This window comes from Brachyhypopomus gauderio, chromosome 4 (assembly GCF_052324685.1).
Source record: "Brachyhypopomus gauderio isolate BG-103 chromosome 4, BGAUD_0.2, whole genome shotgun sequence".
NCBI classification, from domain to species: domain Eukaryota; kingdom Metazoa; phylum Chordata; class Actinopteri; order Gymnotiformes; family Hypopomidae; genus Brachyhypopomus; species Brachyhypopomus gauderio.
The window spans coordinates 1,954,768-1,972,027 of NC_135214.1; the positions used below are offsets into that span (position 1 = coordinate 1,954,768).

General features: G+C 41.8%; 1 long non-coding RNA gene across 1 annotated transcript; it reads right to left on the reverse strand.

The window, feature by feature from the left end:
- Positions 1 to 14,804: 14,804 nt before the first annotated feature.
- On the reverse strand, positions 14,805 to 15,984 carry LOC143511806 (uncharacterized). The gene is made up of 3 exons (XR_013130274.1): positions 15,881 to 15,984; positions 15,766 to 15,799; positions 14,805 to 15,051 (listed from the first exon to the last, which is right to left on the reverse strand). It is a non-coding gene; the product is annotated as an uncharacterized LOC143511806 (long non-coding RNA).
- Positions 15,985 to 17,260: the final 1,276 nt, after the last annotated feature.

Genomic DNA, 17,260 nt, shown 5'->3' on the forward strand with positions numbered 1-17,260 from the left:
ACACACCCTACTCACTGATCATAACACACCCTATACACTGATCATAACACCCTACACACTGATCATAAAATCCTACACACTGATCATAACACACCCTACACCCTGATTATAACACACCGTACACACTGATCATAACACACCCTACACACTGATCAACACACCCTACTCACTGATCATAACACACCCTACACACTGATCAACACACCCTACACACTGATCATAACACCCTACTCACTGATCATAACACCCTACACACTGATCATAACACACCCTACACACTGATCATAACACACCCTACACACTGATCATAACACACCCTACACACTGATCATAACACCCTACACACTGATCATAACACCCTACACACTGATTATAACACCCTACACACTGATCATAACACCCTACACACTGATCATAACACACCCTACACACTGATTATAACACACCCTACACACTGATTATAACACACCCTACACACTGATTATAACACACCCTACACACTGATCATAACACACCCTACACACTGATCATAACACACACTACACACTGATTATAACACACCCTACACACTGATCATAACGCACTCTACACACTGAGTATAACACACCCTACACACTGATCATAACACCCTACACACTGATTATAACACACCCAAGACACTGATCATAACACACCCTACACACTGATCATAACACCCTACACACTGATCATAACACCCTACACACTGATCATAACACACCCTACACACTGATCATAACACACCCAACACACTGATCATAACACACCCTACACACTGATCATAACACACCCTACACACTGATTATAACACACCCTACACACTGATTATAACACGCCCTACACACTGATCATAACACACCCTACACACTGATCATAACACACCTTACACACTGATCATAACACACCCTACACACTGATCATAACACACACTACACACTGATTATAACACACCCTACACACTGATCATAACGCACTCTACACACTGAGTATAACACACCCTACACACTGATCATAACACCCTACACACTGATTATAACACACCCAACACACTGATTATAACACACCCTACACACTGATTATAACACGCCCTACACACTGATTATAACACGCCCTACATACTGACCATAACACCCTGCACACTGATCATAACACCCTACACACTGATTATAACACACCCTACACACTGATCATAACACACCCTACACACTGATTATAACACGCCACACTGATCATAACACCCTACACACTGATCATAACACACCTTACAGACTGATCATAACACACTACACACTGATCATAACAAACACTACACACTGATTATAACACACCCTACACACTGATCATAACACACACTACAAACTGATTATAACACGCCCTACACACTGATCATAACACACCCTACACACTGATCATAACACACCCTACACACTGATTATAACACGCCCTACACACTGATCATAACACACCCTACACACTGATCAACACACCCTACTCACTGATCATAACACACCCTACACACTGATCATAACACCCTACACACTGATCATAAAATCCTACACACTGATCATAACACACCCTACACCCTGATTATAACACACCCTACACACTGATCATAACACACCTTAAACACTGATCATAACACACCCTACACACTGATCATAACACACCCTACACACTGATCATAACACACCCTACACACTGATCATAACACCCTACACACTGATCATAACACACCCTACACACTGATCATAACACCCTAAACACTGATTATAACACACCCTACACACTGATTATAACACACCCTACACACTGATTATAACACGCCCTACACACTGATCATAACACACCCTACACACTGATCATAACACACACTACACACTGATTATAACACACCCTACACACTGATCATAACGCACTCTACACACTGAGTATAACACACCCTACACACTGATCATAACACCCTACACACTGATTATAACACACCCAACACACTGATCATAACACACCCTACACACTGATTATAACACACCCTACACACTGATTATAACACGCCCTACACACTGATTATAACACGCCCTACACACTGACCATAACACCCTGCACACTGATCATAACACCCTACACACTGATTATAACACACCCTACACACTGATTATAACACGCCACACTGATCATAACACCCTACACACTGATCATAACACACCTTACAGACTGATCATAACACACTACACACTGATCATAACACACACTACACACTGATTATAACACACCCTACACACTGATCATAACACACACTACAAACTGATTATAACACGCCCTACACACTGATCATAACACACCCTACACACTGATCATAACACACCCTACACACTGATTATAACACGCCCTACACACTGATCATAACACACCCTACACACTGATCAACACACCCTACTCACTGATCATAACACACCCTACACACTGATCATAACACCCTACACACTGATCATAAAATCCTACACACTGATCATAACACACCCTACACCCTGATTATAACACACCGTACACACTGATCATAACACACCCTACACACTGATCAACACACCCTACTCACTGATCATAACACACCCTACACACTGATCAACACACCCTACACACTGATCATAACACCCTACTCACTGATCATAACACACCCTATACACTGATCATAACACACCCTACACACTGATCATAACACACCCTACACACTGATCATAACACCCTACACACTGATCATAACACCCTACACACTGATCATAACACACCCTACACACTGATCATAACACACCCAACACACTGATCATAACACACCCTACACACTGATCATAACACACCCTACACACTGATTATAACACACCCTACACACTGATTATAACACACCCTACACACTGATTATAACACGCCCTACACACTGATCATAACACACCCTACACACTGATCATAACACACCTTACACACTGATCATAACACACCCTACACACTGATCATAACACACACTACACACTGATTATAACACACCCTACACACTGATCATAACGCACTCTACACACTGAGTATAACACACCCTACACACTGATCATAACACCCTACACACTGATTATAACACACCCAACACAATGATCATAACACACCCTACACACTGATTATAACACACCCTACACACTGATTATAACACGCCCTACACACTGATTATAACACGCCCTACACACTGACCATAACACCCTGCACACTGATCATAACACCCTACACACTGATTATAACACACCCTACACACTGATCATAACACACCCTACACACTGATTATAACACGCCACACTGATCATAACACCCTACACACTGATCATAACACACCTTACAGACTGATCATAACACCCTACACACTGATCATAACACACACTACACACTGATTATAACACACCCTACACACTGATCATAACACACACTACAAACTGATTATAACACGCCCTACACACTGATCATAACACACCCTACACACTGATCATAACACACCCTACACACTGATTATAACACACCCTACACACTGATCATAACACACCTTAAACACTGATCATAACACACCCTACACACTGATCATAACACACCCTACACACTGATCGTAACACACCCTACACACTGATCATAACACCCTACACACTGATCATAACACACCCTACACACTGATCATAACACCCTACACACTGATCATAACACACCCTACACACTGATCATAACACACACTACAAACTGATTATAACACGCCCTACACACTGATCATAACACACCCTACACACTGATCATAACACACCCTACACACTGATTATAACACACCCTACACACTGATCATAACACACCTTAAACACTGATCATAACACACCCTACACACTGATCATAACACACCCTACACACTGATCATAACACACCCTACACACTGATCATAACACACCCTACACACTGATCATAACACCCTACACACTGATCATAACACACCCTACACACTGATTATAACACACCCTACACACTGATTATAACACACCATACACACTAATTATAACACGCCCTACACACTGATCATAACACACCCTACACACTGATCATAACACACACTACACACTGATTATAACACAACCTACACACTGATCATAACGCACTCTACACACTGAGTATAACACACCCTACACACTGATCATAACACCCTACACACTGATTATAACACACCCAACACACTGATCATAACACACCCTACACACTGATTATAACACACCCTACACACTGATTATAACACGCCCTACACACTGATTATAACACGCCCTACACACTGACCATAACACCCTGCACACTGATCATAACACCCTACACACTGATTATAACACACCCTACACACTGATCATAACACACCCTACACACTGATTATAACACGCCACACTGATCATAACACCCTACACACTGATCATAACACACCTTACAGACTGATCATAACACCCTACACACTGATTATAACACACCCTACACACTGATCATAACACACACTACAAACTGATTATAACACGCCCTACACACTGATCATAACACACCCTACACACTGATCATAACACACCCTACACACTGATTATAACACACCCTACACACTGATCATAACACACCTTAAACACTGATCATAACACACCCTACACACTGATCATAACACACCCTACACACTGATCGTAACACACCCTACACACTGATCATAACACCCTACACACTGATCATAACACACCCTACACACTGATCATAACACCCTACACACTGATCATAACACACCCTACACACTGATTATAACACACCCTACACACTGATTATAACACACCCTACACACTGATTATAACACGCCCTACACACTGATCATAACACACCCTACACACTGATCATAACACACACTACACACTGATTATAACACAACCTACACACTGATCATAACGCACTCTACACACTGAGTATAACACACCCTACACACTGATCATAACACCCTACACACTGATTATAACACACCCAACACACTGATCATAACACACCCTACACACTGATTATAACACACCCTACACACTGATTATAACACGCCCTACACACTGATTATAACACGCCCTACACACTGACCATAACACCCTGCACACTGATCATAACACCCTACACACTGATTATAACACACCCTACACACTGATCATAACACACCCTACACACTGATTATAACACGCCACACTGATCATAACACCCTACACACTGATCATAACACACCTTACAGACTGATCATAACACCCTACACACTGATCATAACACACACTACACACTGATTATAACACACCCTACACACTGATCATAACACACACTACAAACTGATTATAACACGCCCTACACACTGATCATAACACACCCTACACACTGATCATAACACACCCTACACACTGATTATAACACGCCCTACACACTGATCATAACACACCCTACACACTGATCAACACACCCTACTCACTGATCATAACACACCCTATACACTGATCATAACACCCTACACACTGATCATAAAATCCTACACACTGATCATAACACACCCTACACCCTGATTATAACACACCGTACACACTGATCATAACACACCCTACACACTGATCAACACACCCTACTCACTGATCATAACACACCCTACACACTGATCAACACACCCTACACACTGATCATAACACCCTACTCACTGATCATAACACCCTACACACTGATCATAACACACCCTACACACTGATCATAACACACCCTACACACTGATCATAACACACCCTACACACTGATCATAACACCCTACACACTGATCATAACACCCTACACACTGATTATAACACCCTACACACTGATCATAACACCCTACACACTGATCATAACACACCCTACACACTGATTATAACACACCCTACACACTGATCTTAACATCTTACACACTGATCACTGGGGGGTTTATAAGCTTTTGTTGGGCGAACGATTGAAGTCGTTACACTTGTATAATTTTTTTATCTGACGTTCTGAGTTCAAGAAGTTCTAGGATGTATCTCCACTGTCATTAATTACAAATAACTACAGTGGGCGTCTTGATACATTTTGAACTTTTCTGACTGTAAGAGAACAAACTTGTCGCGTCGGGTTGCCATTAAGCTCTTCGTGAGTAAGGTGTGTTTATAATATAGAATGCAAGAACTACTGACGTGTTTACAGACATGTAAAAGATCAATTCTTTAACACCTTACAGAACAAGAATTTACAGACACGTCGCGAGACGCACGTGTCTGCACAGAACAAGCACATCAGAGGCGTGCGAGAGGTGCTGTAGGTAAACTGAACTGGCAGCTTAATTTAGTTTCAAATGGAATAAACCACCATTATTAAATTTAATTCATGAACCAGAAAGCCTCAGAGTCGGACACGAAGCATATGATATTACCACCTAGACGTTCTTGTTATTTTTCTTTAAAGAGCATCTGTATTTTAACAAACAGTTCACTATAGAAATTTGTCCTACAGGTAGAGGACAAAATACCAGCCTGGTATTTATGAGGAGAGAAAAAATGCGCAGGTTTAATGGACATCTTTATCAAAGACCCCGACACGAACAATTACTGTCTCTTCCACAGCAAAACAATCTCTCTCTCTCTCTCTCTCTCTCTCTCTCTCTCTCTGTCCTTGACATGCTTCTATAGTGAATCAGAGTCCTTCAGCCACAAGTGCTATCTTATCAGTTTTGTTGAAGTCTCCACACAGCCACAGAAAGACACTGTGTGTGTGTGTGTGTGTGTGTGTGTGTGTGTGTGTGTGTGTGTGTGTGTGTGTGTGTGTGTGTGTGTGTGTGTGTGATGAAGACAGAATGAGAGAGGGGAAGAGAACGTGCACAGCAACACACACAGTGGTACATCCATTGCAACATCTGATGCCCTCGTGTGGTTCGAGTCTTTGATGTACCGTCTTCAATGACACATGAGCGCCACACAGTGGAAGTGCCATGAACTGCAGTATGCAAATCTTCAATCAAAGATGTTGATTACACTTTCCTGAATTATCCATTCACGAGCCGTCGTGAATCCCTTCTTTAAATATGTCTGTCTGTGTTTTTTTATGCATCTGCACTGCAACACACAGTAAAGCTCCTCTAAACTGCTATATGTTGCTCTGTACTCCACTGGTCTAATAGAGACCAAGCACTTTGCTCTTAGTCACTTCCATTTTACTACTGTGCAACATAATGGCTCCAGAAGCCTTCAAACACACTGCCAAGCCCAGTGTTAGCATGCTTTCACCGCCTCGGTGCACCTACTAGAACTAATAATTAACTGATTAGTTGAAGTGTGTCTCTGCAGCAAAATCCCAGTAGTAGTGCTGGACTCCTGCCCTCCAGAAGCAGAGCTGGCCAAGGCCTCGCCATAACACGTGTGTGTGGTGGGCTGTTTGATTGAGCTGTCTGTGCTTCCTCCTGCTGATTTCCTACAAATCCAGGTGTGAAATGTCTCAGCCAGCAGTCCACCGTGGGTCTACAACAGGAAGAGTGGAGGTCAGACATGCCGTCTTCTTGTCAAGTGGGGCATCGTGGCGAGGACACTGACTGCGGGTCATTTGCGTCTGATCCTTGGGGATAGGAGAGACAGCCAGCAGAGAAAACATGTTTCGTCTGTCTCTCTGTCTCTCCCAAAGCCTGGCCGTCTAGATGCATACGTAGCTGCTGCAACGTCTGTGTTCATCTTTCTGATGTCCACCCACTCTGTGTAGGGAAAACGGAGGAGGAGAGAAATATGAGATGACTGTGTTCTCCAGATCTGATCACTGCTCTCTGGAACAACTCTGTTTCTCAGATACTATGGTTAAGATGGCCGCAGAGTAAACATTGTCTTTCATTCCAAATAAGTACTTATTCTTTGCTCATATAGAGGAATGTGAAGTTATCCCAGAATGTTTCATTAGTGTTTTAAAAATGTGAATACGATGGAAATCTATGTTGCACACTTGGAAATGTTTCCAAACCCAAGGGACAGTAATAAATGTACTTACATACTTACAAGTTATTTACTGTTTGGAACAATTAATTGAAAATTACAGAAGGGCAATATCAGCTGTCAGCTCAAATTCATAGTGAGATATTTACATACATTTGTTCCTGTTTTGTGTAGGTGGCCGTTGTTAGGGGTCAGTTTGCAATAACATGCTGAGTGGCTTAATTGATTATTCTGTAAACTACTCCTGTTCTTTAAGTCTTGCAGATGTTTCAAAACTCTGCACGCTATAAAAGAAACAGCTCCCTCAAGTGGACTAGTATTGGTATTACAAAGACATCTGAACAGGTTGCAGTAGTAGGCTATAGACTGACATTTATGGGCTTCAACGTGAGCTGCTCTGTTAGAAAACATATTTGTTTTGTGTGAGCTTTGAGGCAATATTTTAATTCCTTATTTTAATATTCTGGCTAAAATTACATACATATTCTCTGTAAGGTGTTTGCAGTAAATGGACCTCCATGCTGTCAAACGTCTTCTCTCCTATTGTGTCTCTGTGACAGTGATCAGACAGGATCCTCTGAGAGTCTGACACTCAGTTCAGTCAGCCGTGCCTCAGAAGCCAACGAGAGCTCCTTCATATAGTCTACAGCGTGGCATTGACACAGAGCCGGGAGGTGTAGACACCTCAAAACACTGCTCCACACACTGAAGGGTGTTATGAAAGCACTGATTACACAAGGAACATCTGAAATGAACTGAAACTAGTCTGTACAAAAGGCTGGATTACAGAGGATGTCTCTGTTTCCTTCTGTGTGTGTATGTGTGAGTGTGTGTGTGTGTATGTGTGTTAACCTGCCTTTTGTTGAAGGTTTGTTTGTAGAAGTAAGCTTTCAGCTCAAGTCTTAGTCGTGGTTTTCGTTAACCTGTAGTGATTATTAAGGTTAGATATTAGTTGAGGTTGTTGGCAAAGGTTAGGCTTCAGGTTAAACATTATGTTAGTTTGTGGTTAGTTTCAAGTGTATGATTAAAGAGATTGAGTTAAGCGAACACTCTGACAGATATAGCCACAGATGTGCATGTGTTTGTGTCTGCTTGTCATATAAGCACGGGGTGGTCCGTCTCTGCCTCTTCAAATAAACATTTGAGGCGTATGATGAGACAAAGTGTAAATTAAGCTAGACACATTGGGTGATCTGGAGTCAATGCACCCCACACACGTGTGCACACATGTAAATATCCTCTTTATCTCTGAGATCACTCTACAAGAATTGAGAGTAGCCAATTGCCCTTATTCTTATTACACACACACACACACACACACACACACACACACACACACACACACACCTGCTGGGGAAATCAGTGGCAAAATGGATCTTTTCACAGTACCTGTGCTTGAAGATCAAAGGCCTTACTCCCTTCATTCACAGATTGCTGTGTATTGGCCAGTATCAGCAAATTATTTAGCATTACATTTTTCATTTCTACAGGGATTAAAAGATTGTATGAGATATCACATATGGGAATAATGTTCTTGTGTTTGAGGGACAGTGATGCCCAGTAAAGTGGATTTTTTTCCATGGGGTTTTTCCCTTCACACATGTCCCGTAACCATAACGACATATTCAGCAATACCTCAGTCTCAACAACCCCAGAGACCATTACACCTCAACCAAAATGACCTCCACAGCCATTCAACAACTACTCAATCAGTCAAACCAGCCTAACAACTACCACCACAACTACATAATTCTTCAACTACAACCAGAGGTGGGTAGAGTATTCAACAATTTTACTCAAGTAAAAGTACAGTTACTTGAACCAAATGTTACTCAAGTAAAAGTAAAATTATGCATCCCAAAAATTTACTTGAGTAAAAGTAAAAAAGTACTTTGATTAAAAGCTACTCAAGTAGTGAGTAAATGCATGAGTACTGTCTCGTGTCAGTAAATTACATCATGGGAAATTGAATTACGGGAAACAATGACTTTTAATGATAAAAATAATTTATTATAAATAAATATATATATATATAAATTATTTATTATAAATAATGTGTATTTTTGTTTGTTCCTAATTATTAGGCCTGTGTAACTTTAATGTGTTCCACAAAGGCACTAACTGATGAGACTGTCAGCCAATACGTGTAGCTACAACTTGACACCAACTGAATCAATTTGTAGCAGACTTAATCATCCTATATTGCTAGTGTGTACAATCAGTGTGAGAACTGGTTTTTAGTATTGCACTGCGTTACATTTAATAATTACATCATACAAATGTTATGCCTCAGAGATATAGCATTACACAAAATTATACATACAGCAAACTCATATTTGATGTTGAGTTCTTGTAGGCTGAAATGTCCACACGTTTGCAGACACAATTGGCAGCGCCAAGGTTGCAAACTCTCACGCATTGAGCGTGAGACACACGCATTTGGCTGTCTTCACACGCTTACACGACACACATCCGAGTTCTCACCCCGAAAAAAATCTAGTTTATTTACCTCTGATCCACATCTATGATTCAATGAGTTACTAGTTCGCTCTGGCGCCAACCACTGACGATCGATCGCGATATAATACTTAATTTGTGTCCATTTTACACCCCCCCCCTCAACAATTTACGTTCACCACCCAAACCCCCACCCCCCACCCCGGTTTAAATCTCACTAAAAGTGATCTTGAAAACTTGGCAACCCTGCAGCACATTATACAGCTGTCCTTTTACACGTTTGTAATGTAAACATTGGCTGTATGCAGTGGCGGACTTAGCAGTTTGGGGGCTCAAGGCGAATTTAGCTAGGGGGCCCATCAACATTAATATGCGAGAAATAAGTCAGCTAATCAGGGGGCCCCTATACAGTGGACTGCAGTGGGAGGGGCCCAAGGCAGTTGCCTAGCCACGCCTCTATGCAAAGACCGCCTCTGGCTGTATGAGGTCAGGGATGCTCGGTAGGTTTTTCTGTCACTTTCTTGCTACGGTGGAGAAAGTTTGCGTATGTGATCATGTGATTGACCGGCTTCATTTGATTGGTCACTCATACTCTGGTGACGAACGTTGGTCAGTCCACTGAAAAGACTAATTATTTACAAAACGAAAGTAACGGTAGAGCGCGGCGCAAATCCGATTGTAGGAGTAAAAGTCGCGTTTTTCTCACCACATATTTACTCAAGTAAAAGTAGAAGTCTTTCATATTAAAACTACTCCTACAAGTACATTTTTGTCCAAAAAGCTACTTGAGTAAATGTAACAGAGTAAATGTAACGCGTTCCTACCCACCTCTGACTACAACTACCCCACAAATATCTATTAACAAGAATTACCCAGCTGAATATCCTCCATCCAAAGCAGCCAAATACCCCTTCAGTCTCAGATAAATAAATGTAATGTAATGTAATTTTAGGTTAAACAGCATTTAACATCAGTTAACAGAATTTCAGGATTTTATATTATCCTATCAGCCAAATTGCCCACAACAACTACCCCTGAGATAAATACCCCCTTAGCCGCATTGATTAACAATAATTTTATAACTTCAGCTGTAAAGATTTGCCATTTTCGCCATATTGATTTACTATGACCAATCACCAAACTGCATACTGATGATACTCCTCTATTCAACACTTCTATCCTTTCATTAATCCCATCATTCTTGGACTGATGTTGTGCTAACGTTTTTGCAATGATGTGAAAATATTGTTGTCAGGATACATTACACTAATGTTCTTGGGCTAATGGTACACTAATATTTTCACACTAACATTAAACTAATGTTTTTGCACCAGTGTTAAAGTAACATTCTTGGACTATGCCAACTCCACTCAACGTTTCACCCTCACTCTGCTGCCAGCTAGGGCACTTCCTGCCAGCTAGGGCACTTCCTGACAGAGCGGTTCTCGCCACCTCACGCTTTCTACTGTCTCTCCTTCAACAAAGCATCTGCCTTTCTGCTGTAGACATTCATTATGAATGTCAGTAAGAGATGGGGAATATATTTGGGTTATCATTATCATCTGACATGAGGTTTAAATTAAGACTTTGTATTTCTGTACAATCTTTGTAGCTCTTAGAAAGGCGAGAAAGGGGAAAATAGGAATAGTATCAAAGCTTGAACACTGCTAGAAGTTTGAAGCATTTGAAGTTTAAAGGACATTCTCTATATATGTTACAAGAATGGACTTTTACTGCAGAGTTTTTCCCTTGGTGAGAGTTGGAATAACCTCGTCAGCTGTGAGTGGGCTCTGATTGGGCTCTGACTAGGTTTGAGAGAACAGGTGGGAGGCCTGTGTGATATGGCTCAACCATTACTGACATCTCTGCTGCCCAGTCCTGCTCTGCCTGACGATCCACCCATGGCTCCAGACAGCAGTGGCGGCTGTAGCGTGTTTGAGCCAGTCAGCTCCAGGCCCCTGCTAACTGGTCCCCCTTACCCTTTGGAATATGGACTGTGACCTCTGAACCTGAGACAAGGAACAGCTGGCCCCAGATCAACTATCAATGTGAATTTAGGTACGTCTGAGGAATCAGACGGTCTAATGTGGATGGATAGTTCGGCTTTTAATACAATCTTGCCCAGCAAGCTATTTTATAAGCTGCAGCAGATGGGAATTCATAATTCCCTCTGTAATTGGATTCTTGACTTTTTAACACAGAGATCACAAGTGGTCAAAATCCATAATAACACCTCAGAGGTCAGATTCATAAGCACTGGTGCCCCTCAGGGATGTGTGCTATCACCTCTTTTATATTCTCTGTACACAAATGATTGTAAATCACACACTGAGTCTGTTAAAATGATAAAATTTGCGGATGATACTACAGTAGTAGGTCTAATTTCGGATGATAATGATGATTCTGCATATAGGAACGAGGTACAGGCACTTATGCAATGGTGTGACATCCATAATCTAGAGGTAAATGTAGCTAAAACTAAGGAGCTAGTTGTAGACTTCCGCAGACAAAAGAAGGCATCTCAGCCCCTGTACATAAACAGTGTGAAAGTGGAACGAGTGAATAGTTTTAAAATCCTAGGCACAACAATAGAATCTTCCCTGAAATGGGACCAAAATCTTAATTGTATCACCATAAAAGCTCACCAGAGACTCTTCTTCTTGCGTCAGCTGAGGAAGTTTGGGGTGGCCCGTGAGGGGATGTTGCAGTTTTACCGTGCAGCTATTGAAAGTGTTCTGACCTTTTCTATCACTGTCTGGTATGGCAACTCCACGGTCCAGCAGAGGATGCAGGTAGACAAGGTAGTTCGCACAGCCTCAAAAATCATTGGCTGCAAACTTCCCTGCATCTCTAGCATTTACAAAACACGCATCTGTCGGAAAGCACTGAAAATACTACATGATCGATCACATCCAGCTAACTCCTTCTTTAGCGTCCTCCCATCAGGTAGGAGGTTGAGAGCCACAACATCTAAAACATCACGTTTTCTCAACAGCACATACTGCAGCGCCATCAGGCACTTAAATAGCCTCCCTACCCTGCACCAACACCTTAAATTAAACCACTGTGACTGACATATAGTTGTTAATACTTTTATTTGATATTTGCTATATATATTTATTATGTATCTTGTGCGTAATATGTTATTTATGTCTTTTACTGTGTTTTTATGTTTCTTGTCAAATGAGCACACTGAAACAAATCCCTAGCAACTAGCACAAGTTGCATGGCAATAAAGTATTGAATCTCGAATCTCGAGTCACCCCCTCTCTCCATGGCGTAGTGCCTTTCAAGATAGAACTCTTAGGTATGGGTACACTTAGTCATTTCACTTCTGAAAAACATGCTTGGTTCTCATATCTTCAGCGGGGGTCTGCAGAGCCCGTTTGCCATTAGTCAGGTCATGTATGGTGAATCATACCTAGTTTACAGTATGTACCTCAGATTAGGGTCTAGGGAATATGGAATGGAAGAGAAAAAACAGATATTCATAGCCATTTTTTCTTGCCGGTATGGATAAAATAAACCTTTAAAAAGTATTCCTTTATTTGGTAACAAATGATTTAGCCTTTCATGGGACTCAAACCCAAGTACAGAAGCAGGTAAATATGAGCTCTGACCACTGGGCCAAAGAGCCAACTCCTTACAATTGAAGCAAGAGCATATTTGGTCTTCATAAGTGATGGTCCATCACACCATCCTCCTCTTCAGAGAGTGATGGTCTTCGTTGACACTCCAACAGCTTCAACTACCCGAACGCAGGAGAAGAAAAGAAGCCCAATTCTTCTGTTCTGGAGTTAAGTGACAGAGCCCAGGTGTTGGTGGGAGCCACTGCATTAGAGTTCATAGTGGTAGATAAGTGGATTGCCTTAATGAGACTATCAGAGTGGAATCAAGGTAAAAAGTACCTTGGGCCGGAGGTCAATGATCCATTTTGTAATCGTATCAGATGAGGCCGTATGTTCTGGAAGAGAGAGGAAGAGCTGTCAACTGATCACCATTTGGTGGTGAGCTGGATTCATCAAAAGTGGTTTCTGCCAGATATACCTGGTAAGCTCATGACGATCGTGGTGGCTTGCGAACATCTGGCAACCTCTGGTCTCTTCACTTTGTGGGAGAACATTTTGACTTCTACCATACCGGAGTAAGGGGACCCAGAGTGTGAATGGACCAAATTCTCATTCACGGATGCAACACCAAGAGGCTTTGACCCAAAGGATGAGCGTGCTTGTAATGACAGCAATCCTATGCTCACAAGATATGTGTAGCGACTGAAAGACTAAGATAGACAGTTTCTAGGGTTATTGGACTCTCGCTTCATGTTAGGGTGGAAAAGCAGTGCATTCTGGGAAAGCCTCAAAGCAGGGCCACTGTTCCTCAAGGTTGAGATGTGACAGTTTGGGCATCTTCTAAGGATTCCTGCTGGTTGGGTCCACTACAACCACACCAGGCACTTCCTGCTGGACGGAGACCCAGAGGCAGACCAGGACCTGCTGGGGGGATCATATCTTGCAGCTGGTCTGGGAATGTTTGGGTCTCCCATAGGAGGAGCTGGAATCTGTCTCAGGGAATAGAGAAGTCAGGACAAATCTCCTCAGACTGCAAACCACAGAGACCTTCACCAGGAAAAAGTGAAAATGAGATGAGATTCACTGTATGAATGTGTGTTAAGGCCGTTGTTCAAATTATCCGCTGGCAAATGTGAACTTCTGTCCACTTTGTGCTTATTGAACATCCCAGTCATTTCCTCCCCATACGGACACCAGTGTGTGTATGTGTGTGTGTGTGTGTGTGTGTGTGTGTGTGTGTGTGTGCTCATGTTTGCTTGAGATTCAGTGCTTGGAATGTGTATGGAATGTTTTGTTCATTTGGTTGTAGTATGACAGTAAACACACTTTCCTGTTGTATACAGTGTTAGTATTCTAACCTGCCAATGTGTCTGTAAGTGTCTGTCCATCACTGACAAAATAGATTTGGACAACAATCTAATCTAGAAAAAAACTAAAACGAACCAGTGGGAATGTGTCATCTGTCAGTACAGCTAAATCTCATAAATAAAGTCTGTGAAGACTGTCTAGCCACTAACTGTACTAGAAGTAGACTTAAACTATCTTACAAAGGGAAGCATTCAGATATATTTGACATACACCGGAAGTCCCCCTCTCTCTCTCTCTCTCTCTCTCTCTCTCTCTCTCTCTCTCTATTTCTCCTTCTCTTTCCCTCTTTCTCATTTTTCAGGATTCTGCCGGCATGTACTGTGTATTTTCCTTACCAATCGGTGTGGGTTCCCACAGCATACTAAAGTCCTGTGAAGACACACAGGTTATGAACAAGCACACACACAGATGTTAAATTTCATTGTAGACTGAGTGATGGAGACTCCTCACCTGTCAGTCAAATTCCATATTCTTTTCCTGTTTCATGGTCTTGTTTTGATGTGTGCAAATATTCCACATGAATTACAACCATGGATTTATGGCTGTTTTTTTTTTACCGCTGCTCCTGAAGGCTGAATCTGTGTGTAACATTGTAAAGTGTGTAAAGAGTGTAAAGTTTGACAGGAAGAGGAAGTAGCAAAACAAAATAGTGCAGCAAAAAGTGTTGTCTGTTAGAAAATAAAGATTTAAGTTCAAAATACAAATGCCTTCTAATTTTATGCCTGACCTTACTATAGTTAGTTGAAGTGACGTTACTTTGGGGTCAAAGCTGAACCCAACCCCCTCACACCTGCATGAAGCACATTACAGTGCTGGTGCTGCTGCTGCTGCTGCTGCTGTGTGTGTGTGTGTGTGTGTGTGTGTGTGTGTGTGTGTGTGTGTGTGTGTGTGTGTGTGTGTGTGTGTGTGTGTGTGTGTGTGTGTGTGTGTGTCTATCTGGTGCAATGCATCAGGGCAAGACATTGTCCAGCAGATGGAAAATCTGACATTGCCAGGACTCTTTCACTTTGCTAGGAATTCAAGTGCCATTAAGACTACAGTCCTGTTTGAATCCCTGCCTCCCCTGCCTACGTCCCCCGTGTGTGTGTGTGTGTATGTGTGTGTGTGTGTGTGTGTGTGTGTGCGTGTGTGTGTGTGTGTGTGTGTGTGTGTGTGTGTGTGTGTGTGTCCTTATATTCTTGTTTGCCTTGTTTTGCCTGCAGTAGCTATGGTGGTCCATGTTTGGTTTATAACCCGAGAAACAGAGACTATTGTTTGCTGAGTCATTGATGGCCCCCATTTTGTGAATAAACACACACCACATTCCATGGGATAGCACTGGTTCATCTGGATCAGGCATCTCTGGTTAGTTGATAAGCCTAATGAGATCGGCAATAGTTCCTTTACCACCGTGTTCCTGCCCTGTGCCTTTACTTTGTTGTAATCTTTGTCGGCATTGTGTTAGTTCTGTGATTTCTCTGTCATACCTTGTAAGCCCCTTTGGGTTATTGAAAAGTGTTTTATAAGTAGAATGTAAATCTAATCTAAGCAAAACATATGAAGAGTGAATTATAATGGTATCTGTCACCATTAACAACCATACTAGTCTCCATGTTGTACAGACGCAGTTTCAAAAATAATCACGTATAAACGTAACCCACTAGACTTTCCAGTCAATATACAATTGAATTCATTATTTGAAAACGTTATGAAAGTTATTGCATAGGTAGTGGAATTCTGTTCTTACCCAGTTTCTCTGTTGGTGCCGTGTACCTACTACGGTCTACCATTAACATCTTATGGCTTAAACCCAAGAGAATGATGGAGCACAGACACCATCCTGCTCCCACT